General features: G+C 34.6%; 1 pseudogene; it reads left to right on the forward strand.

Annotated features, from left to right (window-relative positions):
• The first annotated feature begins 1,455 nt into the window (after positions 1-1,455).
• The window catches only part of LOC149189744 (WAT1-related protein At5g07050 pseudogene), a 39,631-nt pseudogene continuing 19,537 nt past the window's right edge, over positions 1,456-21,549 (forward strand).

Raw genomic sequence — 21,549 nt, forward strand, 5'->3', positions numbered from 1 at the left:
GTTGTTTGCCTGGTTTATGAATAGTTAGCGGCTTCAGCTCCAGCGATTTCTTATTTAAAAGATAGTCTAGGTCATTCCCAATCGAGTTTGTAGGCGAGGATATAGGAGAATTTACAGGGGTGGCCGTGATCATTGGCACTTTTCCTTTTCCATATGGAGATTTTTTCTTAATAGGAGACGGAGATGAGGATGGGATGACTTGAATCTCCTTGTTGGAGGTTATAAAGGGGTGAGGAACCAGGGGCGGAAGAGGAACCTCCTGATCAGAGGCCGGCTCCAGGGGCGGCATTGAAGGGGATATGGCATCCAAGGGGGATGGATTTTTGAGAGGAGATGGAGAATACTTATGGGCTTCATATGAATCTCTTCGTTGATCATCGGACACAGATGGTGACAGGCTCTTTTCGGATGATAATTTCTCCATTCCGGGGAGGGTGATCTTATCCTATAATATTTTGCCGCAATTTGGGGGATGCCATGCTGCTTTCGACTTCTTGAGGGGCGCTGCGGGAAATTCTTTATCAAATGTCCAGTCCGGTGGCACGCTGAACATCTGAAGGGTACTCCCCAAAAATCCAGCCTCTGACTGATTTTTACATCCCTCCAGAAAATATCAATATGATCGGGGAATCCTCCTCTATATGGTTTATCTATGAGAATCCAGGCCACTCGTTTATCTTTCTCACCCAAGCACCACAGATCGACATAAACACACCTTCCAATGGCGTTTCCTATCTCCGCTAATGTTTCTTTTGACCATAACTCCAGCAGCAGCCCAGGCAACTTGACCCATATCAAGTTGTTGGAGGGGGTATTTTTTAGTGGATTATAACCCATATACCATCTATGTAAAGCCAGGAAACTTCTTCCCGAGACCCACTGTTGATTTAGGATGGTTTCCAGATCACAAGAACTTAAGAAGTGGAAGCAATACCACTCTTTTAATAATCTGGCTATAATAGGAACATAGCCTATCAGAGGCTTCCATTTCTTCTCAAGCCAGCTCCTCATCTTGGAGTCTTCCATCTCCGGGAAATGCCACCGGCCGACCAGAGCATAGTCCTGGAGGCTTTCTATGTGATCTGCCAAGTACACACTTTCTATTTTAATAGCCGCGGGTGGAGGAGCAATTTTAACAGGTTTCGTGTTTTTCTGAGTATAGTTCATGGATTCCACGAATGCCTTTCCTTTTATCTTGTTTGCATTTTTACTGTCTTCTTGAGAGGTTCTTATTTTCCCCAATCAAAACCACCCATGTCATCTTGTGGGTCCGATGGACGGATAAACATGTCATCCATAGTGGAGCGCCATTCACTTGACAACTTGGCGTTATCATGAAAAGACTCCGCCTGAATGGCCACGTGGACCATGGCCTCCATGGCAGATGAGTCAGACGGGAACTCCATTCATAAGGAGCCCACCTAACTCTTTTCTTGGGATTACTAGAAAATCCAAATGGATATATGTCGGACACTGCAGTACTGTGCGGACAGACTATTTCTGAATAAAATACCTGGAGAAGGTAAGTTCAAGCCGGGTCAATCTAGTCACTTTTGACAGAAAGGCTGACAAAGGAAGCCTCGGGAAACAAATGTCTCTTTATCCGAGAGGAGATATGTTAATTAGGAGTCCATCTGTCCATCCATTTGAAGAGTGATGACGATATCATGATCTGGGATTTGACATGAAAGGAGGATTTTTTGAAAAAATGACGGCTTCCTTTATTCCTGAATTTACTCTTGGCCCAAGTCGGATTTAATATCCTGACCAAACATAAGAAATGTATCTATGGAGGAGTTAAGGCTTGTACCTCAAGACTGGAACCGGCTTCCCGGAGAATTATCCAGCCTGGAAAAACCAGAGGGATCATACCAGTGTTCACATGGCGACTAAAAAACCAGTTTAGCGTCCAGATACCTTCCCTATCATGTTCGAGCCAAACCGAAAACAGAGAATTTCATGTCTCACCAGAAAAACAAAGTTTGTTCACGATGGTTCTTCAGGACAAACTAAGCAACAACAAAAGACCCCGCAGACACACCACCAGGGTCCTAACTTAAATCTAACATCTACACATGGCTTGGTAATGACAAAATAATCTTGAACCTTTAAGCCCGAAAACCATGACCGGTTTGAGGATTCTTTATCGGACATATAAATTTCAAAAAGACATACCAGAACTAATAGAAATGCAAAACTTCTGTCGCAAAACAGCCTCTGTTTATTAAGCATAAACTATTATTCCACACTCAAAACAGTATCCAAAACAGAGATTTAATCAATTGCTCGTTGCTCTTTTCTTTATAACAGAAATTCTTTATGACAAACAGGCTAAACATAAGTAGAGAAAACTAACCTAGAGCCACAGGCCTGCCGAGTGCAGGGTGCATGAGGTAGACAAAGAGAAACACCATAACCAAAAGGAATCCGCAACCAGCATCATAGGGATATCAGCTAAAAGGTGAGGAAGTGTATAAACCAGGGATTTCCAAATGCATAAAATTGCCACTGCGTAAGGAGTACGCAGGGAGGAGTGAAAGGGACCAAATTTGGAAAAGATTTAGACAGAAAGTTCGTCGGAATAATGTGAAACTAAACTTGGCCAAAGATAAGGAGAATTCCTTAACAGATGTCAGCTAATGAGCAGAAAGGTGATCAAAGCATGCATGTCAACCTTCTAGGAGTAGAATGGTGAACTGGGACTTGGCTTGAACATGCCTAAAACAGCATGCATTGGAGAATTACTCACCTGTTCTTAGCTTATATCCGAGAGATTTCCATCTCGAACACTGGTTGGTTGTCTCTACCGGCACACCTCCACCGTGATGCTCTGTAGAAATGCAGGGAGAAGCAATTCGAAGGTAAGAGACAGTGGAATTAGACTTACATTGTGAGAACGAGCGGGAATAGAACTCTTGAATTACAGATTTCATAGAGTTATTAAGTTAATTGAGATCAAAATCAACAACAGTGGGGATTTTTAAGAGTTTGTTTGTGTTTAATATATTTTGACCAATTTATAAATATGGAATAAAATTAAAAATATGGAATAAAGTGGTGTTAATTTGCATCCATAATCCTGTGAATTTTCTTTCTAAATTCATTAGATACGTTGGTTTTATTTTTCGAAATGAATTTCAACTTCAACTTTGATAATGTAAAGCTAATCCAGATTCACAACCTTCAAGTAGAATTGGAAACCACTAAATTTGTATACTATTAACATTGAGATTCATAGCCTTCAAGTAGATTCAGAAACCACTAAATTCATGTCTTAATAACATTGGAATAAAAAATCATTAAGTTATCTATAATATATACTTGCTTTCCAACAAATTCAATTGGGCCACTTTTGTCTATAAGTGTCCATAAGTAATTTTTATAGACAGAGAAATATAATTGTTTTTTATTTTTTTTTTGTCTTATTTTAAGTAATTTTATAGACAAAGTAGTATAATTGTTTTGGATTTTTTTGTCCTATTTTTATTGGGATCTATAGCATAATTTTTTAGGAAGATATTGAATTTTTTAATTTAAAATGTATAAATAAACTTAATATCTGAAATTTTCAATTTTTTTGTAAATTACATATTCAAAATTAAAAATTTCAAAAAAAGCCCACTAAATTTTAAAGAAAATAAAAGCTTGTAACTATTAAACTATTGATTATAAAATTACTAAATTATAAATTAATTTTAAATGACAATAAAAAATTATTATACATTTACAAAAACATGTAATAAGATTCTTAACCATGGAGATTCACCCCCACTTTACCATGTTTGCAAATAGGCTTTGTTACAATACCATGGCTTATCAATACCATATGTCCCAAAAAACCATAACACTTGTTAATGTGACATTTTCTTTAATTAATCAATTTAATTGAAATGAAAAAAAGAACATAGCTATTTTGGAGGTAAATATCAATTTTTTATTTATGCATACTACTAATAATATTCTACATTATTCTATGGAGTTTAAATCACTACCATCCACCTAATAATTCTTGATAATTCTAAAAGCCCTATTAAAAAATATAAATGTCTATTAACATAATTATTAATAATTTTGAGTTTATTTAATGATTTATTTTCAAATAATTAATTGACTTAATTTGATTCACATATTAACAATTCTATCGATTATATTATTGTATGTTTTTTTGGTCTAGCTATCAAAGTGATATAAAAAATCTAGATAACCACCATGATTACAACATAAATTAAAATTTGAAAAATATAAATCATCTTTTTTCTTTTAATATTTTCAATCTTTAGTGGGATTGTCAACAACTCTTTTTTCCTTTTTTTCACAAGTTGAAAACGCTTAGATTTGTTCAAGGGCTACTAGACACCTGAATGAGTATCATATTTAGAAAGTTCAATGGTTGATGATTTTTAAGTAGGTGCAATGATTTTTTATTCTTAAGATTTGCAAGAAAATCCTTCAAAATTAAAATCTTTAAAACATTTGATACTTAGGTAAATAATATATTTTCCATTAGTTACTTCCCATCATAATTTAAGTCTTTGCATAAGGAAAAAAACAGGAATAAGAAGTAAATAAAAGGACGATGTCAAGGAGCGTGAATTATGACCACAAGCATCATCATCATAAAGGGGAAAAAATTAGAAGCTCTGTGTCCATGGATAATAGGCACTGTACCAGACCTACGAGATCTGCAGAGGATGTCGAAGCGACCTTGAAGAACAAGCCGCAAGATGACCAATCTGACCATGAATTACGATTTCAGAGTGTTAGGAAACCAACTCACAAAAAGATAGAAAAGATACATCAACGCCTTAGAATTCAGCCTCTTCGAGGGGGCAACCTCCTTTACATTACACAAATGAACAATTCTTCGATGATACAAATGACTAAACCTCCCTTCCATATATAGGAGTCTAAGGGGTCAAAATGTAATCAAGCTGACATAACAGTAATAACATAAGGGCACAAAAATAACAATAGTGGGTTTTTATGGGGCATACTAATAACAATATGGGGACAATAGGGGCACAATAATAACAATAAGGGATACAATGACGATAGTAATGGGGGAATCACTAGTGTTATAGGGGCCTAACACGCCCCTCTCCTTCCGAAAAGCGTTGTCCTCAATGCTTGAGTAATTCTGGATGCTTCTGTATAAAATTCTCACCCTCCCTTGTGGAATCTTCAACGGATAAGTTCTTCCACTTGATGAGATACTCCGAAATTGATCGATTTTGTGGCTGTCGAGTTCTTGTTTCTATGATTGCTTTTGGTTCCAATATGATTTTTCCTTCCTCGTCAAGTTCTGGAAATATTGTTTGAACTGGGAGCTTGTCACCTATAACCTTCTTTATACATGAAACATGGAAAACTAGGTGCACTTAGGAAGTTGCAGGAAGCTCCAATTTGTATGCCATAGTACCAATCTTTTGCAACACCTTGTACGGACCATAATACTTTGGTGATAATTTATTATCATTCTTAGCTTGCTTGAGGGACATTTGTTTATATGGTTGTAGCTGTAGGAATACCCAGTCACCTACATCAAAACTTATTTCATTGTGATGTTGATCTGCCTGTTGTTTCATTCTATTCTGCGCCAACGTGAGGTTATCCTCTAAGAGTTATAGAACTTGTTGTTGATGCTCGATGTGATGTTCCACTGCTTGAACCTTAAAATTTTCTCTTAAATATGATGTGATGGATGGTGGATGATATCCATATAGTGCCATAAATGGGGTCATTTTTGCTGCAGTATGGAAAGAAGTGTTATACCACCATTTAGTCAGAGGCAACTATTTGACCCATTGTGTTTGTTTATCAGATACAAAGCAACGAAGATATCCTTCCAAACATTTGTTTACCATCTCAGTTTGCCCATCAGATTGAGGATGATAAGATGAGCTATGAGTTAACTGAGTACCGAGACAAGAAAATAATTTTGTCCAAAAATTTCCAGTGAAAATGGGATCTCTGTTGCGTACAATAATCTTTGGGTTTCCATGTAGCTTTTGAATTGTTTCCAAAAATGCAGTAGAAACTATACTAGATTTAAATGGATGTGATAATGCACAAAAGTGTGCATACTTGGTAATTCTGTCAACTACCACCATGATGACACTCTTTCCTTCGAACTTGGGTAAACCTATGATAAAATCCTTTGAAACCTCCTCCCAACGTTGGCTTGGAATGGATAAAGGTTGTAATAGACCTGGGGTCTTAATTGTTTCAACTTTATTTTGTTGGCAAACCAAACATTCCACCACAAACTTTTGAATATTTGATTTAAGGTCATCCCAAAAAGTTTCCTTCTTAACCCTGTGGTAAGTTTTTAAAAATCCTGAGTGCCCTCCTAAGGGAGAAGTGTGCAATTCCATAAGAATATTTTGTTTGAGTTGGGAATTCTTACATAGGTATAAGCAATCTTTGTACCATAACAAATCATTTTTCCAGCTAAATGTATCAGATATACTGGGATCTTGTTGTAACTTTCGAATGAGTGCCCACACTTCTTTGTCATTCTTCCATTCCTCCCTTGCTTCGTTTATCCAATCTGGTTGGATAATAGAAATGGCGCACAACAACGCTTCCACATCCTCATCCTTTTTTGCTTCCCTTTTTTGTAAATGATTTCAAAGTCATAACCCAACATCTTTGTGACCCATTTTCTTTGCTCTTCAGAGGATAATCTTTGTTCTAAAATGTATTTAAGACTATCATGATTTGTTTTTATCTTGAAGTGTCTTCCCATTAGGTAGGGTTGCCATTTCTTAAGTGCATGTAGTATTGCCAACATTTCCTTCTCATAAATAGCTTTGTGTAAATACTTTCCCTTGATTGGACGACTTTCAAAAGCAATGGGTCTTTCATCTTCCATTAAAACAACACCAATTCCATTTCCTGAAGCATCACATTCCATAATAAAGGTTTTTGTGAAGTCCGGCGTAGCTAAGACCGGTGCTTGGAACATTGCCTCTTTAAGATGTTCGAAGGCCTTTGTTGCTTCTGGAGTCCATGAAAATGCATCTTTCTTCAATTGTTGCTAGAAGTGCTGCTTTTCTCCCATAATTCTTAACAAACTTGTGATAATACCTTGTCAACCCGAGAAATCCTCACAGATGCTTTATGGATGTGGGGATTCTCCATTCCTTAATGGATTTAATTTTGCTAGGGTCTACCGTAACACCTTCATGAGATACAATATGACCTAGATATTCCACCTCTTGTACTCCAAAGAAACATTTGACCCTTTTTGCATATAATTGTTTCTCCATCAATAGCTTGAGCACCCTGTCAACATGTTCAACATGATCCTTCTAAGACTTGCTGTAGATTAGTATATCATAAAAGAATACTAACACAAATTTTCTAAGGAAGGGTTTGAAAAAGGAATTCATCAAACCTTGAAATGTAGAAGGTGCATTGGTAAGGCCAAAAGGCATGACCAAAAATTCATAATGACCCTCATGAGTTCTAAATGTTGTTTTCGGAATGTCTTTAGTCTTCATTCTGATTTGATGATATCTTGAACAAAGATCCAACTTGGTGAAGTCAATTGATCCATGTAATTCATCCAATAATTCATCAATGACAGGAATGGGAAATTTATCTTTAATAGTGAGCTTGTTGAGCTCCCTATAATTTGGACACATGTGCCATGATCCATCCTTCTTGTGCACTAATACTACTGAAGCAGAGAAAGAACTTTCACTAGGTTGAATTATACCAGCCTCTAGCATTTCTGCAACCATACATTAAATTTCACTCTTTTGGGCATAGGGATATCTGTAAGGCCTAATGTTTGGAGGAACACTTCCTGGAATCAAATGAATAACATGATCATGATCACGAATAGGTGGGAGACCTTTGGGAGTCTCAAATACCTTGGAATGATTGTCCAATACTTTTTGGATATATGGAGAAATAGATGATTTCGATGTGGGAACCGCTAGCAAACATAATTGCACAATTACACCTCGTTGTTCCTTCTTTAGAAGCTTTGTCATACCGTTAGAGCTGATTATCTTTCTTGGTTTCCCTTCAATGCCCTTTAATTCAACTTCCTTTCCTTCTGCACAAAATTTCATGAAAAGTTCTTGATAATTAAAAGCTATTGTACCCAAGGATTGTAGCCATTGGACTCCTAGTACAACATCAGCGCCACCCATTGGAATGGAAAGTATTGGGCTATTCAATACATATTCTCCCATGGATAGCTTGATAGTATGGGACTTTCCAAAGCAATTTATGGTTCCTCCACTTGCAACCATCACTTGACACTCTGGTGCTGGATATAGGAAGCAATTCAATTCCTTTGCTATCTTACAATGAATAAAATTATGGGTACTTCTCGAATCAATCAACACTATTACCTTTTTCTTCTTGATTTGTCCTTCTATCTTGATAGTTTGAGAAGTGGTAATTCTAGCCAATGCATTACAAGCTATGGTCGGATTCATTTCTTCTTTATCTGGAGTTTGTTCCTGGAGTATATCCTCTTCTTTTGACACTTCTTGTTCCTTTTCTTCCTCCTCTTCACAATCTATGTAGCATAATTTCTTCTCAGCACACTTATGACCTTTAGTGTATTTGCTATCACAACTGTAACAAGGCCCATTTGCTCTTTTTTCTTCCAATTGTTGTAGTGTAAACCTTGTAGGTTGTGGAAGGCTAGGGGCAACAACATTTCCATATTTATAGTTGTGATTGGTAGGCTTCCTCGTTGCCATAATTTTGCTTTCCATTTTTCTTGCAAACCTGAATGCCTTCTCCAATGAATCAGGTTCCCAAAGGCAAACCTCATGTTGGATATTATCCTTTAAAGTCCCTATGAAATGTTGGATATTATCCTTTAAAGTCCCTATGAACACATCAGTCATATGCTCCTCTGGAATATCTTTTAGCCTTATGTTCAATTTTTGAAAGTCCTCAATGTGCTCCATCATTGAACCCTTTTGTTTGAGATTTATCAATTGGCTAAAAAAAGTGTTGCTTTTTGTATCCTCATAATGTGCTATCATTTCTTCCGTAAAAATTGCCCAAGTGACAATTTGTTTACGAGAGAAAAGCCATCGATACCATACAAACTGATTTGGTTCCAAATATAAAGTTGCAATACGTACCTTTTGTGTGTTTTGCACATTATGGAGATCGAAAAATTGCTCCATCTGTAGTATCCATGTTCCGGGATCCTTACCATCAAACTTACTCATATCGATTTTTAGAACATGGCGGGTCTTCAATCTAACATTAGAGTCTATGAAATCATTATTAATTTTTTTTTTTGTTCTCATCATGAGTTTCCTTTACTACCCTTTCACCATTAGTGATCATTTCTTTTAGCAACTTATTCAAATTTATCTTCAATTCTTCCATCTTATCGTCCATGCCATTCATCTTAGCATCCATGCCATTCATCTTAGCTTCTACGCCTTTCTTTAAACCATCCCTCTTAACTTGCATGCCATTCATATTAGCTTCCACGCCATTCATCTTGGCTTCATTTACCTTTAGTGAGAGTGAAATTTGTTGTACTTGGTCTTGTAATTTTCATATATCATGTTGCATTTCTTGCTCTTCTTCACGAGTCATGCTAGAGCTTTTAGGTTGCTTACTAGGTGTTTCCATTTTCTTTCTTTAGGGCATTAATTAATGCTAATAATTCTTCACTATTCCATTTGTATTCCTTCAAATTAATTTTTCAAACCAATCTCATGAAAAATTCAAAAAAACTACACACATTTTTTTCACTTTGTAAGAGCTCGATATTGAATCTGTTGTATCTCTATAACTACGAATCTCGAATATCTGCAATATCATCCTGGGGTAGCCCCTTGAGACCTATTTCTAACCCCGCAAGTCTTATCAAGATTGGATTCTCCAAGGAAGAGTTATGCCAAATCTCCCACGGTGACCTAATTATAGAATAATTCAGTAGAGTGAACTTCTACGATGTTCCACGTGTCATTGTTTCGACCTTAGTACCTGAAACTGATACACAGAAAACTAAAGTCCATCCTCTTTCTGAAACTTCTTACAAAATTTCAATCTGATGCTCAAAACAAAAGTTATGATGATTTTCCCCAGGTCACCTGTTTGGAATGTAATTCGGGAGTCTGCAAAAATGCCAATTTCCTTAGATCGTATCTCCGCAAATATAGCGAGACAAGCTCTGAAATTCAGACCCGAAGTTCAGAACAATTTCGGGCCAAATGGGGTTTTTTTTTAGCTTCTAAAACGTCGCAAAAAAGAAGTTATAGCGAAAATTCCACGATGACCTATTTGGAGTAGCGAAACCCTAGAATCCAAAGCTCTGATACCAAATGTTAGGAAACCAGCTCACAAAAAGATAGAAAAGATAGATCAATGCCTTAGAATTTGGCCTTTTCGAGGGGGAAACCTCCTTTACATTACACAAATTAACAATTATTGGATGATACAAATGACTAAACCTCCCTTCTATATATAGGAGTCTAAGGGGTCACAATGTAATCAAGCCGACATAACAGTGATAACATAAGGGCACAAAAATAACAATAGTGGGTTTTTATGGGGCATACTAATAACAATATGGACACAATAGGGGCACAATAATAATAATAAGGGAAACAATGACAGTAGTAATGGGGGAATCACTAGTATTATAGGGGCCTAACACAAAGTGAGGAAGTGAACGTGAAGGACAAGCCATCAAGGTACTCGTGTTGTTAGTTTAATGGGGGGAACTAACATTGGCGAAACCTTGCAATTCACATGGAACAACACGAGTTTACTCACATGTTTTTATGACAAAATATAATATTTTTCCATCATTTAATATTTTATTGTATTTCTTAAAAATTAGAAAGAAAATTTTTTGTAATGAGATACTTTGTTTTTACATTTGTTTTTAATTAAATTGTAAAAATTATTATTCTAATATTAATTATATTTCTAATGAATTAAATGTTTTTCAAATCCCAACTCCAATAAAAACCACTCTTTGATTTGTGATAAAGATATTTCAAAAGTATTTAATTTGGATTAAAAAAAAAATGTTATGGGCTAGATTATTTTGGTTGAATACTAAAAATATTTAATTTGTTTTTTGTTTTTGGTTTTGGGTCACCAGTTATGATTTTTTGTTTACTATTAAATAATGATGAAAATATCAAACTTGGGTAAATGATTTCCAAATGATTCCCACCAATGTTGCCTATCCATAATTGTAAACTAAAGGTGTCTTTGCTTATGAGCGGAAATTTGTTCCACTTACCTTTGCAGTGCAAAATTATTTTGTTATTAGTGTAAAACATTAGGTGAATACTATACTATAGAGTTCATACAAAAGCTCCATGCATCTACGGGTCCATTAATGATATATAATTATAAAAGTTTCCTTTGCAGTGGAAATTTATTTTGTTATTAGTGTAAAACGTTAGGTAAATACTATACTAGAGAGTTCATACAAAAGCTCCATGCATCTACGGGTCCATTAATGATATATAATTTTAAAAGTTTCCAATGTTGGCAATATAAGAACCTATGGCAACGGGTTGTGGTACATTAAGTAGAGATCTCTTTAAGCAAACATTGTCATCCAAAACCTACTATTGAAGCAACCAATATACAACAATAGTAGGATTCTTCTTATTTGTCATCCTTTGGGTCGAGTTCAACTTGATGCAGAGTAACAATACATTTTTTTTTTATTTACAACAATTATAGATAATTTCCTAAATGAGATAATCACCAATAATAGGGAATACAAATGAGAATAAGAATACAACATATATTTTGAATGCCACCATATGGTCCACAAAGAAAAAATGAATGCGCAAAAGTAATATGTATGTGTGGTTTCCTCTTATTAGGAATTGCCCATTCTAGAAAATCAATATTTCTTCACAATGGTTTTAAATATTCATTGGTAAAATAAGTGATAAGTTATATCTCAGTCAATTTTCATCATCTCAATATTTTAATTATTATTTCAATTGTGTATTACCAACTTAACACAAATATACTAAACAATCTAAATCTAATTAACACAAATACACTAAACAACCTAAATCTAATACAACAATTATTATTTCAATACAAAGTACAACTTTTCCAATTCAATAATCCCAATTTATCAACTCTATTTGATTCTCTTTGCACCTTTTGAAGTAATTGCTAGTATTTAGTTTCTTTTATAATTATTTCATTGTACAACTAAATGGAATAATAAATAACATTCATCGTTAAAAAAACAAAATTTAACCCATAAAATCTAAATTCTACGTGGGAAGATAGCCATGAATTGATGGTATGGACGGTGACCAACTCCACTACTGCAATCAAGCCATTCCATTTGAGAACCCTAAATCAACAAAGGAAAACGATCAGTCTACTGACCCCTAAAAATAAGAAGGCGGTGAGGGTGTGAGCACAGTGCACCAGATTGAGGGACAAACTTTTGTAAGAAAGAGCAAATCATTGCATCTATCATGACACCAATATGCTATGCTATATTGAAATTGGGGTTTCATAAAATCAATTATTTTGAGAATAAAAGTTAAGGATGATTCCGATTTAATAATAAAAATAAAATAAAATTTAATCTCAATCATTTTAAAATTTAATTGGTGTTTCTTCGTTTAAAATAATTATGATGGCCAAGTGCCTCCTACCTCAGCTCCTTGGCTTGGAAATTTCACTTTTATGTGGCAATGGCAATGTCTATGTTTCGAATTCAATTCATATAGCTTAGTTTCAAATTCTTTCATTCATGCAATATTTTGTCATAATCCTTCGGGATTTCTGTATAGTTAGGGATTTAGTTATAAATTAGGTATTTCTAGTTATAATTGTTTCAGTTATTTTTTTCAAGTATAAATGTAACCTTCATTGAATGAATTAATATATAGATCACAACATTTGAATCAATGGAATTCTCCAGACTTCTTATCAGTGGTATCAGAGCCTGGATCGAACTCCATTGAACTAGAATGCCTAGATCCTCCATTGTTGTAAACCAATGAAGAAGATGTGCTTGTTGACCTGAATACTTAACTGTCAGTAGCGTTGGTAGAGGCGTGACCTGGTAGTGTGTGCAACAACATTGGTGGAGTCAGCAACGTTGGTAGAGGCGTGCTTGGTGGAGACTCTGCTCTGGCAGTTTTTTTAATATACAGCCATTGGGTTTTGAAACCCACTGTATACAGAATCGATGAATTTGTTAATAGTTTTTTTAAGACCACCATATGGTGCCTTGGAGCAGACAGATCGATGGCTATTGAATTTGTAAGTTAATACATAAAATATTTAAAAAAAAAGGAAATTTATGCTGTAATGGTTGAAACATAATTTTTTTAAAAGAATTTTGTTCCTGTAATCATAACAGTTTTTTCAAAGAATTTTGTCATTATCTGAAGAAAAAAAAGATGAACTCCTTGGTATCTTTAATTGGGATTGTTCTGTGCGAAAAGGAAAATTACTAGGAATGGTTCAGGAAGGTTAAAAATACACTTATTTTTAATGATCTATGGGATGGAATCTGTGAAGGAAAAGAAGGGAATTCACCAGATCAGCCTGACGAGGAGAAACAATTAGCAATCTGGAAAAGTAAGGATAAAAAGGCCTATGCCTTAATTTCCACTTCAGTCTCAGAAGAGGTAAGAAAATACATTGCTTAGAATAAAACAACATATGATGCCATAAAAAAACTAAAAGAGCTTTATGATTCACATTCTGAATTGGAGATAATTCAGTTATTATTGAAGTTATTTAATTTGGAAATGAAATATAATGATCCTCTAAAACTTGCTTCTGAAATTAAAGCCATCAATCATGAAATTGAATCTATTGGAGTTAAAGTTGATCTGCAACTCACTACCTTTATAAAAGCTCTTTACCTTAGTTATTGACACTATTTGGAATCTCTCCAAGCTAGTGGGCAGTTAAAAGATTTATATTTTGATAAATTAGTAGGGAAACTTGCAGAAAGAGAGAAGGATTTTGGCAAGAAAGAAACAACACATAATTCTAATACTAAAAACCTATGTCTTGCTCAAAAAGACCAAAAACCTCAAGAAGAATCTGACAAAAATACTAAGGGTAATAGAGGTCAAGGTAGGAAGAATTATAGAGGTAGGGGGGGTAGAAATATTCAGGGAGATAGATAGCGGAATGATAAAAAAAGAATTTTTCCTGATAAAACAACTGTAAAATGCTTTACATGTGGTAAAATTGGACATACAACTGCAAATTGTAGAATTCCCTAGCAGAAAATTAATGAAAGAACAGAACAAATTCTTTAAAAGAAAGATCATCTAATTCCAAAAAAAGGACAGTCTTCTGAGAATGCACATTATGTTGTTGCTCATTGTAATTTTCATATAGAAGATATGTTTAGTACCTCTTTTTCTTCATGGCATGAAAATTGGATTTAGACACAGGTGCCACTTGTCATATAACCTTTAGAAAATATTTGTTTGAACAATTCAGTGATAATATTGATGGAGTAGTGTATTTTGCTGATAAGTCTCAAATCAAACCATCGGGGATTGGTTCTATTCAGTTAAAAATTCCTGGACTTCTGATTATACTTTTAATGATGTACTTTACATTCCCCAGTTCCAAAGAAATTTATTATCTCTTGTACAAATAAGACAACAGTGACATTCCATCCACATATTTGATGTTAAAGTGGAAATTTGAAGAGAAACCAACAATAAAATTATAATGACTAGTGTAGAAGAAGATAAATTGTTCAAATTGAAAGGTGTGTCGTCTGTTACATTGAACACTAATTATTTGGTTCAGCAAAATGATACTTTGTCATCTTCTTTATTGTGGCATGCACGCTTTGGTCATATTAATTATGAAAGTATTAGAATTATGAGACAGCAGGGGATTAAAGGACTTCCAACAGTTCCCAGAAAATTGACCCCATGTAATGCTTGTATATTGGGCAAGCATCACAAATAATCTTTTTAGAATTATACTTCTCGAGCTACAAGAAAATTAAGTCTCATACACTCTGATTTATGTGGACCTATGCCTGTACCAACTGCGAATGAAAATAAATACATACTGACTTTTATTGATGATTATTGGAGGATATGTTAGGTTAATCTACTTAAGGAAAAATCACAAGTTTTTGATGTGTTTAAAAAATTTCATCTCTTGATTACGAATGAAGCTCAACTAAATATTGGTACTATAAGAACTGATAATGAAGGAGAATATACTTCACATGTCTTTGAAAAAATTTGCAAGAGAATGGCATCAAACACCAGACCACAATACCATATAATCCACAACAAAACGGTGATGCAGAATGAATGAATAGAACATTGCTTAATATGGTAAGGTCAATGATGTTTTTTAAGAATGTAAAATCGATGTTTTGGGGAGAAGCAGTGCTCTGGGCATCATATATTAGAAATCGGTGTCCATCCTTTGTCAATAACAACAAAACTCCATATGAAATGTGGTATAATCATCTTCCTACAGTTAAACATTTCAGAGTTTTTGGTTCTCAATGTTATTCTTTGATTCCTAAACAATAGAGGACTAAGTTGAGTGAACAGAGCAGAAAATCTATTTTTTAAGGGTATTTTATGACTTCTAAGACATACCGATTATATGATGAAGAGAAAAAGAAATTTATTTTGTCAAGAGGCATATTTTTTTCTTGAATATGATAAAGATTCCCTCACGGTTGATAGACAACTTAATCAGATAGAAAATTTTGTGCCTCAAAAGTTTTATTATGAATCAGATAATATACTTCCACATCCTGAAGGGGGGATACCTATATTAGATCAGTCTGTGGAGTTTCCTTGTCTCAATGATGATAATTCTGCTATTGATGAGAATTTGGTTGATGAAATAGTTTCTACATACATGACAGGGACAAAAATGGAAATAGAGTTGACAGGGATAGAAATGGAAAGAACTGAGACAAATGAAGAATATGAGAAACTTCCTACACAACCTTTGTGAAGATCATCTCGTATTCGAACATTTCCAAAGAAATATGATGAGTTTAAGACTGGAAGTTCCTTCGGTAACTATTCTCATTGCGAATTTAACTTTTCTGTGGATTGTAAACCTACTTGTTTTGAAGAAGCTACTATTTATGATTAGTGGAAAGATGCAATGCAAAAGGAATATGATTCTCTCATAAAAAATGGCACATGGAGGCTGGTGGATCCTCCTGTTGGCATCAAACCTATTGGTTGCAAATGGATTTATAAAACTAAGTATAAAGCTGATGGTTCACTAGACAAACACAAGGAAAGACTTGTAGCAAAGGGATATGCATAGAAAGAGGGTATTGAATATACAAAGACATTTGCTCCTACAACTAAATGGGGCACTATTAGATCTTTGTTTGCTATTGCATCTCAGAAAGAATGGAAAATTCATCATATGGATGTCAAAACTGCTTTTTTAAATGGAGATTTGAAAGAAGATGTTTACATGTTTCAGCCAGAAGGTTTTTTTGTTAAAGGGAAAGAACAAAAGGTTTGCAAACTAATGAAGTCTTTCTATGTCTTGAAACAAGCACCACAAGCATGGTATGAGAAACTAACTGAACATCTTCTAAAGCTAAATTATAAACATTTTGACCTAGATGATGCAACTCTTTTCATTAAGAAAGTTGGAAGATCAATTGTATATCTAGTTGTATATGTTGACGATTTGACGATCACAGGAAATAATGATGAATATATATCATCTATTAAGAAGGAATTAAAAAAGGTTTTTGATATGACAAATTTAGGTTTACTTCACTATTATCTTGGAATTTAAGTTGATTAAAACAACAACATATTTTCATCTCTCTGAAGAATTATGTTGGTAAGTTATTGAACATATATAGTATGATGGATTGTAATCCTGTTGCTACACCAATGGAGAAGAATTTGAAACTTACTTCAGAAGAAGGAAAACCATTTGAAGATCCAACAAATTATAGGAAACTTGTTGGAAGTTTGATTTATTTATCTATTACTCGTCCTAATATAACATTTGTTGTAGGAATACTTTCCAGATTTATGCATCATCCTTGTGAGGGGCATTGGGTAGCAGCAAAAGAGTACTGAAATATTTAAAAGGAACCCAAACTTACGACATCAAATATACCAAAGTTTTAGACTTCCATCTTGCTAGTTATTCAAATTCCTATTTTGACGGAGATAAAGAGAATGGAATCTGTACTTCTGGCTATTTGATGAATCTTGGATCAGCAACCATTAGTTGGAGATCACGCAAACAATATGTTCCTACTGATTCTACCACCGAAGCCGAATATGTTGCAGCAACTCAAGCCATTAAGGAAATCATTTGGCTTCGGAAAATACTTGAAGATTTGCAGGAGAAACAAAAAGCTTCAACTCCTTTATTTGTTGACAACTCTTCTGAAATTCAATTGGCCAAGAATCCAAAGCTTCATGATCGAACCAAACATATCAACACCAAGTATCATTTGATTCGACATCATGTAGAGGCCAAAACAATTCATCTGACACATTGTCCAACATCAGAACAAATTGCATATATCTTTACTAAAGCATTGGGGCGTGAAAAGTTCGAAAAATTTAGATCTTTACTTGGTATGTCAGATGTCCCTTCAGATTAAGGGGGAAATGTTGTAATCCTTCTCGATTTTTGTATAGTTAGGGATTTATTTATATATTTCTAGTTATAATTGTTTCATTTATTTTTTTCAAGTATAAATGTAACCTTCATTGAATGAATTAATATACAGATCACAACATTTGAATCAATGGAATTCTCCAAACTTCTTATCATATTTTTGTTTCATCAACAATTATGGAACAATAGACATGGAAACCATGTTAGTCTCAAGAACCTCCCCTTGGATTTGATATTGGTTCCATTTTGGCCAATTTAAAGGTTCAAATCTTTCGGATTTACTATTAATAATTTTATTTTATATTAATGGTAGGTTTTGGAAAATATTTTAAAATTTATATTTATATTTCAAAATATTCTTAAAATCCGTCATGAAAAACGTGTTAGGAACATAAATATGTTTTTATGAAAAAAGTGATGGAGGATATATCTCGTCCCCATAGTCTAACCAGATTGGTTTTTTACTCTGAAATTCATGGAAATTTTGGCAAAGATTTTGATAAAATTCATCTAGGATTTTTGTAAATCTAGGTTACAACTGTCAAATGTCAAGGTTTTGCGTGACCAGAGGTTTTTGGCGGTGCTAAATCCATTTCAATCATCAAAAACATGATTCAAACAAGTAATTTTTATTTTTATTTTACCTAGATTCCGACCACTTTCGTCACCTAGACAATTCCTCCACCTCTGTAGACACTTCCTATCTCATCCAGCTGCTCTACTCATGCATTTAATATTAGACAATCCTCTACTCATGCATTTAATATGAGACAATATTGGCTAAGTAGTCGTTGAGAGAATTGGAGACTCGCGAATCGCAAAATCGTTCTTCGGGAAGTCTCCTTCACCAATATATTTTAAATTATTCTTTGCCACACGGATTTTTATAAGTTCTTTCATGTTTGTATTGATGCATATGCCATGTTTGTTCGCAGTAGTCTTATATGTCTAGTTTTCAAGTTATTTTTAGGGAGGTGAGGTTATAATTTTTGGTTTTTGAATAGTTATTTTGAAACTTTTTTTGAGGTTGTTATTGTTTTTGTCTTTATCATCAAAATCTTTCTATGGGTTTTTAAAGATTTGTCCTTTCCAAATAGCATGTCAACATATGTATATTTTAGCAGTATTTTTTCATGTTTCCCCACTTAAAAGGTCACATTAAGTGCTTGTGGTTGATACATGGTAATCATGGTTCATGTGTCAACAATGCATAGGACCACTTCTCAAGGGACATGTTAACTTGTGGCACACATTTAGATTTGGGTTTTCCATTAATCTATAATTTCTAAATCTTTGGAGTCCCTAATACATCTAGGAACTTCCAAACATTTGGATTTATATGAATATGGAACTACGTTTTTCTAGCTATAGTTAATTGGTTTACCTTTCAGATATTGGGATTCGGGAATTTTTAAAATACCCTTGCAATTGATTTTTTCTAGATTTATAGTCTTCTAAATCTCTATAGATAATAGATAGCCACTCTCATCATTTGACAAGACCCTAATACTGTCAATTCACATATACGACTATTTGACGACCAAGAAACCTAAAAAACAATCCTTGCACCTTTAGATAGTCTAGTTGATGGACATCAATTCACTGACACATCTTCCTCAAATGACTAAGATCTAAATCCATTTGTATTTGGAAAACCCAAATAGATTCGTTTTAAAAAAACTTTGGATTTTGAGATTCCACTTCTCTTGCCACGATAGAAGACACATTGATTGCCACAATGATTCTTTCATACCAGCTTCACCACATTATCTCACCATGCTTGCTTGTCATGCCAACAATATCTGAGCATGCTAGGTCATCCAAATATTGCCTATGTTGTATGTCATTATTCCACATCAACACTCATCTGCGTGGACTAGATGCAGTATCTACGTGGCCTAATACATTAGCATTTGTCATCCAAGTTTTTGTTAAAATTCATTTACCAAATATTCTAGATGCTTGAATACCCAAATCTCGATAGATTCTAAACCCCAATCTTCATTACTTGATAGATTTTCTAAGCTTGTTCATCACTCTTAACGAAATCTAGTCCTCCCTTGTTTTGTCTGGTGGATGAAACACTAGGCCACCATGCCAATGGGAAAATAAGAAAAGACTCCATAGAGGTTAGGTTTATTTTGTTGACAAATGAAAATCAATAGAACCTCCTCCATTAATTAATGTTTTGTGACCAAACTATGGGAAGCCTTGACTAATTGACCCATTGTGAAGCCTTTACTAATCATCCCACCAGGAACACAAGAACTTTGCTCACGATAATCACCTAGTCTGGTTACCCCTTTGCACATAAGCCCTCCAACAGTTAGCGCATGGTCATGACCCCTTACCAACCCGAATGACCAAGGATTGAGGATAAAATCCTCCAATCACCAAATTTTCAAATTTACTTGAAACTAGGGAATCAATCCTTGAATGTATACACATTCGCTAAGCATCGAAACCTATTTCAAAGGATTGAAATAAATTTCTTCAAGGCATTAACCTACCCAAAAAACTTTTAAGACACGTAAGTCATATTCAAATTTTAGAGGTTTTCAAGCTCCACTCTTAAGAAACCTCACAAGAAAGAAAAAAATATGGCCAAATGCCAATTCCACAACTTGGCCCAAACTGAGATGATATTCTTCTCACCCCTTTGGGATAGAGTGGCCAATATTTTGACTTACCTCCAGAGGAAGCAAAGTCTCCCATCAATGAAGAAATTTTCCAATCTTCTCATTCCAAATAAGAATGGACTCTGGAGTCACAATTATTCCATCCCATAGCTAACTTTCACATACATGATACATAAAATGCTTCATAGCTCAACTCAATTGATACATTCTACTTTACCAAACCACACATCACATATTTATCTTAAGTAACATGTTTAAGAATTACTTCTACATACAACATTCATCCATGAATGAAGTAACACTAATAACCAAACACAATACACATTAGCTTAGTTCATCATTCCAACATACTCTATAAATCAACATAAGATCAATTATGAAATACTAAACAATATTATCACTTCATCAAGATAGAAATACTTACACTTATCCAAGTCACTTAATTTTGTTGGAAACTAAATAAGGGAAATCCACTCTCCACCTAACCATAGGCTCAACCATAATGAAGTCTTTCTTGCATTTGGCCACCCTCGAGCTAGATTTGATGCTTTGAGAAGAGGCCTCACTCAAGTACTAACATGGAATCCAATATGGTAGAGAACATGAATGCTACTCTCCTTCATACATAGGGATTGTGTATGTTTCCTTCTAGCCATGAAGCCAAGGCCTAAAATTTTTCATAATATGGCCACACTAGGAATTCACAACACAAAGGGAGCTCTTCACTCACCCAGTAGTCCCTTGGAACTTCCCTTTCTTCGTAATTTTTGTGCACAACTTTAACAAGTTAGTTTTTTACATAACTTCAATAAGGTTTGTTTTGTAGTTAACTTCAATAAGCTTCATTTTGTGCTTAACTTCAATATTCTTTCTCATCAATCCATCTAGCCCTTTAGATCAAGATGAAGGCTTCAACACTGACTTCCCTCACCAAATAGGTAGCCCACAACTCCACATGGGTTGCTTCATCTTAGAATGATTTTTCTCTCACCTTCGCTTTAGGGCCATCATCTTAGAATACATGTGTGGTTATCATTCATTCCACATTTTACTCAACTCACATGCACAACACTCTGTAAATTGCATTTGCCACAATTTATGCTCATTGGTACCCCCTCTCCATTACTTTCACTTTTATCTCCCAACCAGACAGATGCTTCTCAACATGAGAACATAGGTCCCTTCCTTGGGTTGCATGGTCAATTTGAATTCTCCAAAGTGTTTATGTAACTCATACCTCTAGAGTAGTTCAGTACCACTCCCATCCTTCTCACAATTGATT

This window comes from Pinus tabuliformis, chromosome 3_1, assembly GCF_031772625.1.
Source record: "Pinus tabuliformis cultivar Carrire ecotype Pingquan chromosome 3_1, CPIR1, whole genome shotgun sequence".
NCBI lineage: Eukaryota > Viridiplantae > Streptophyta > Pinopsida > Pinales > Pinaceae > Pinus > Pinus tabuliformis.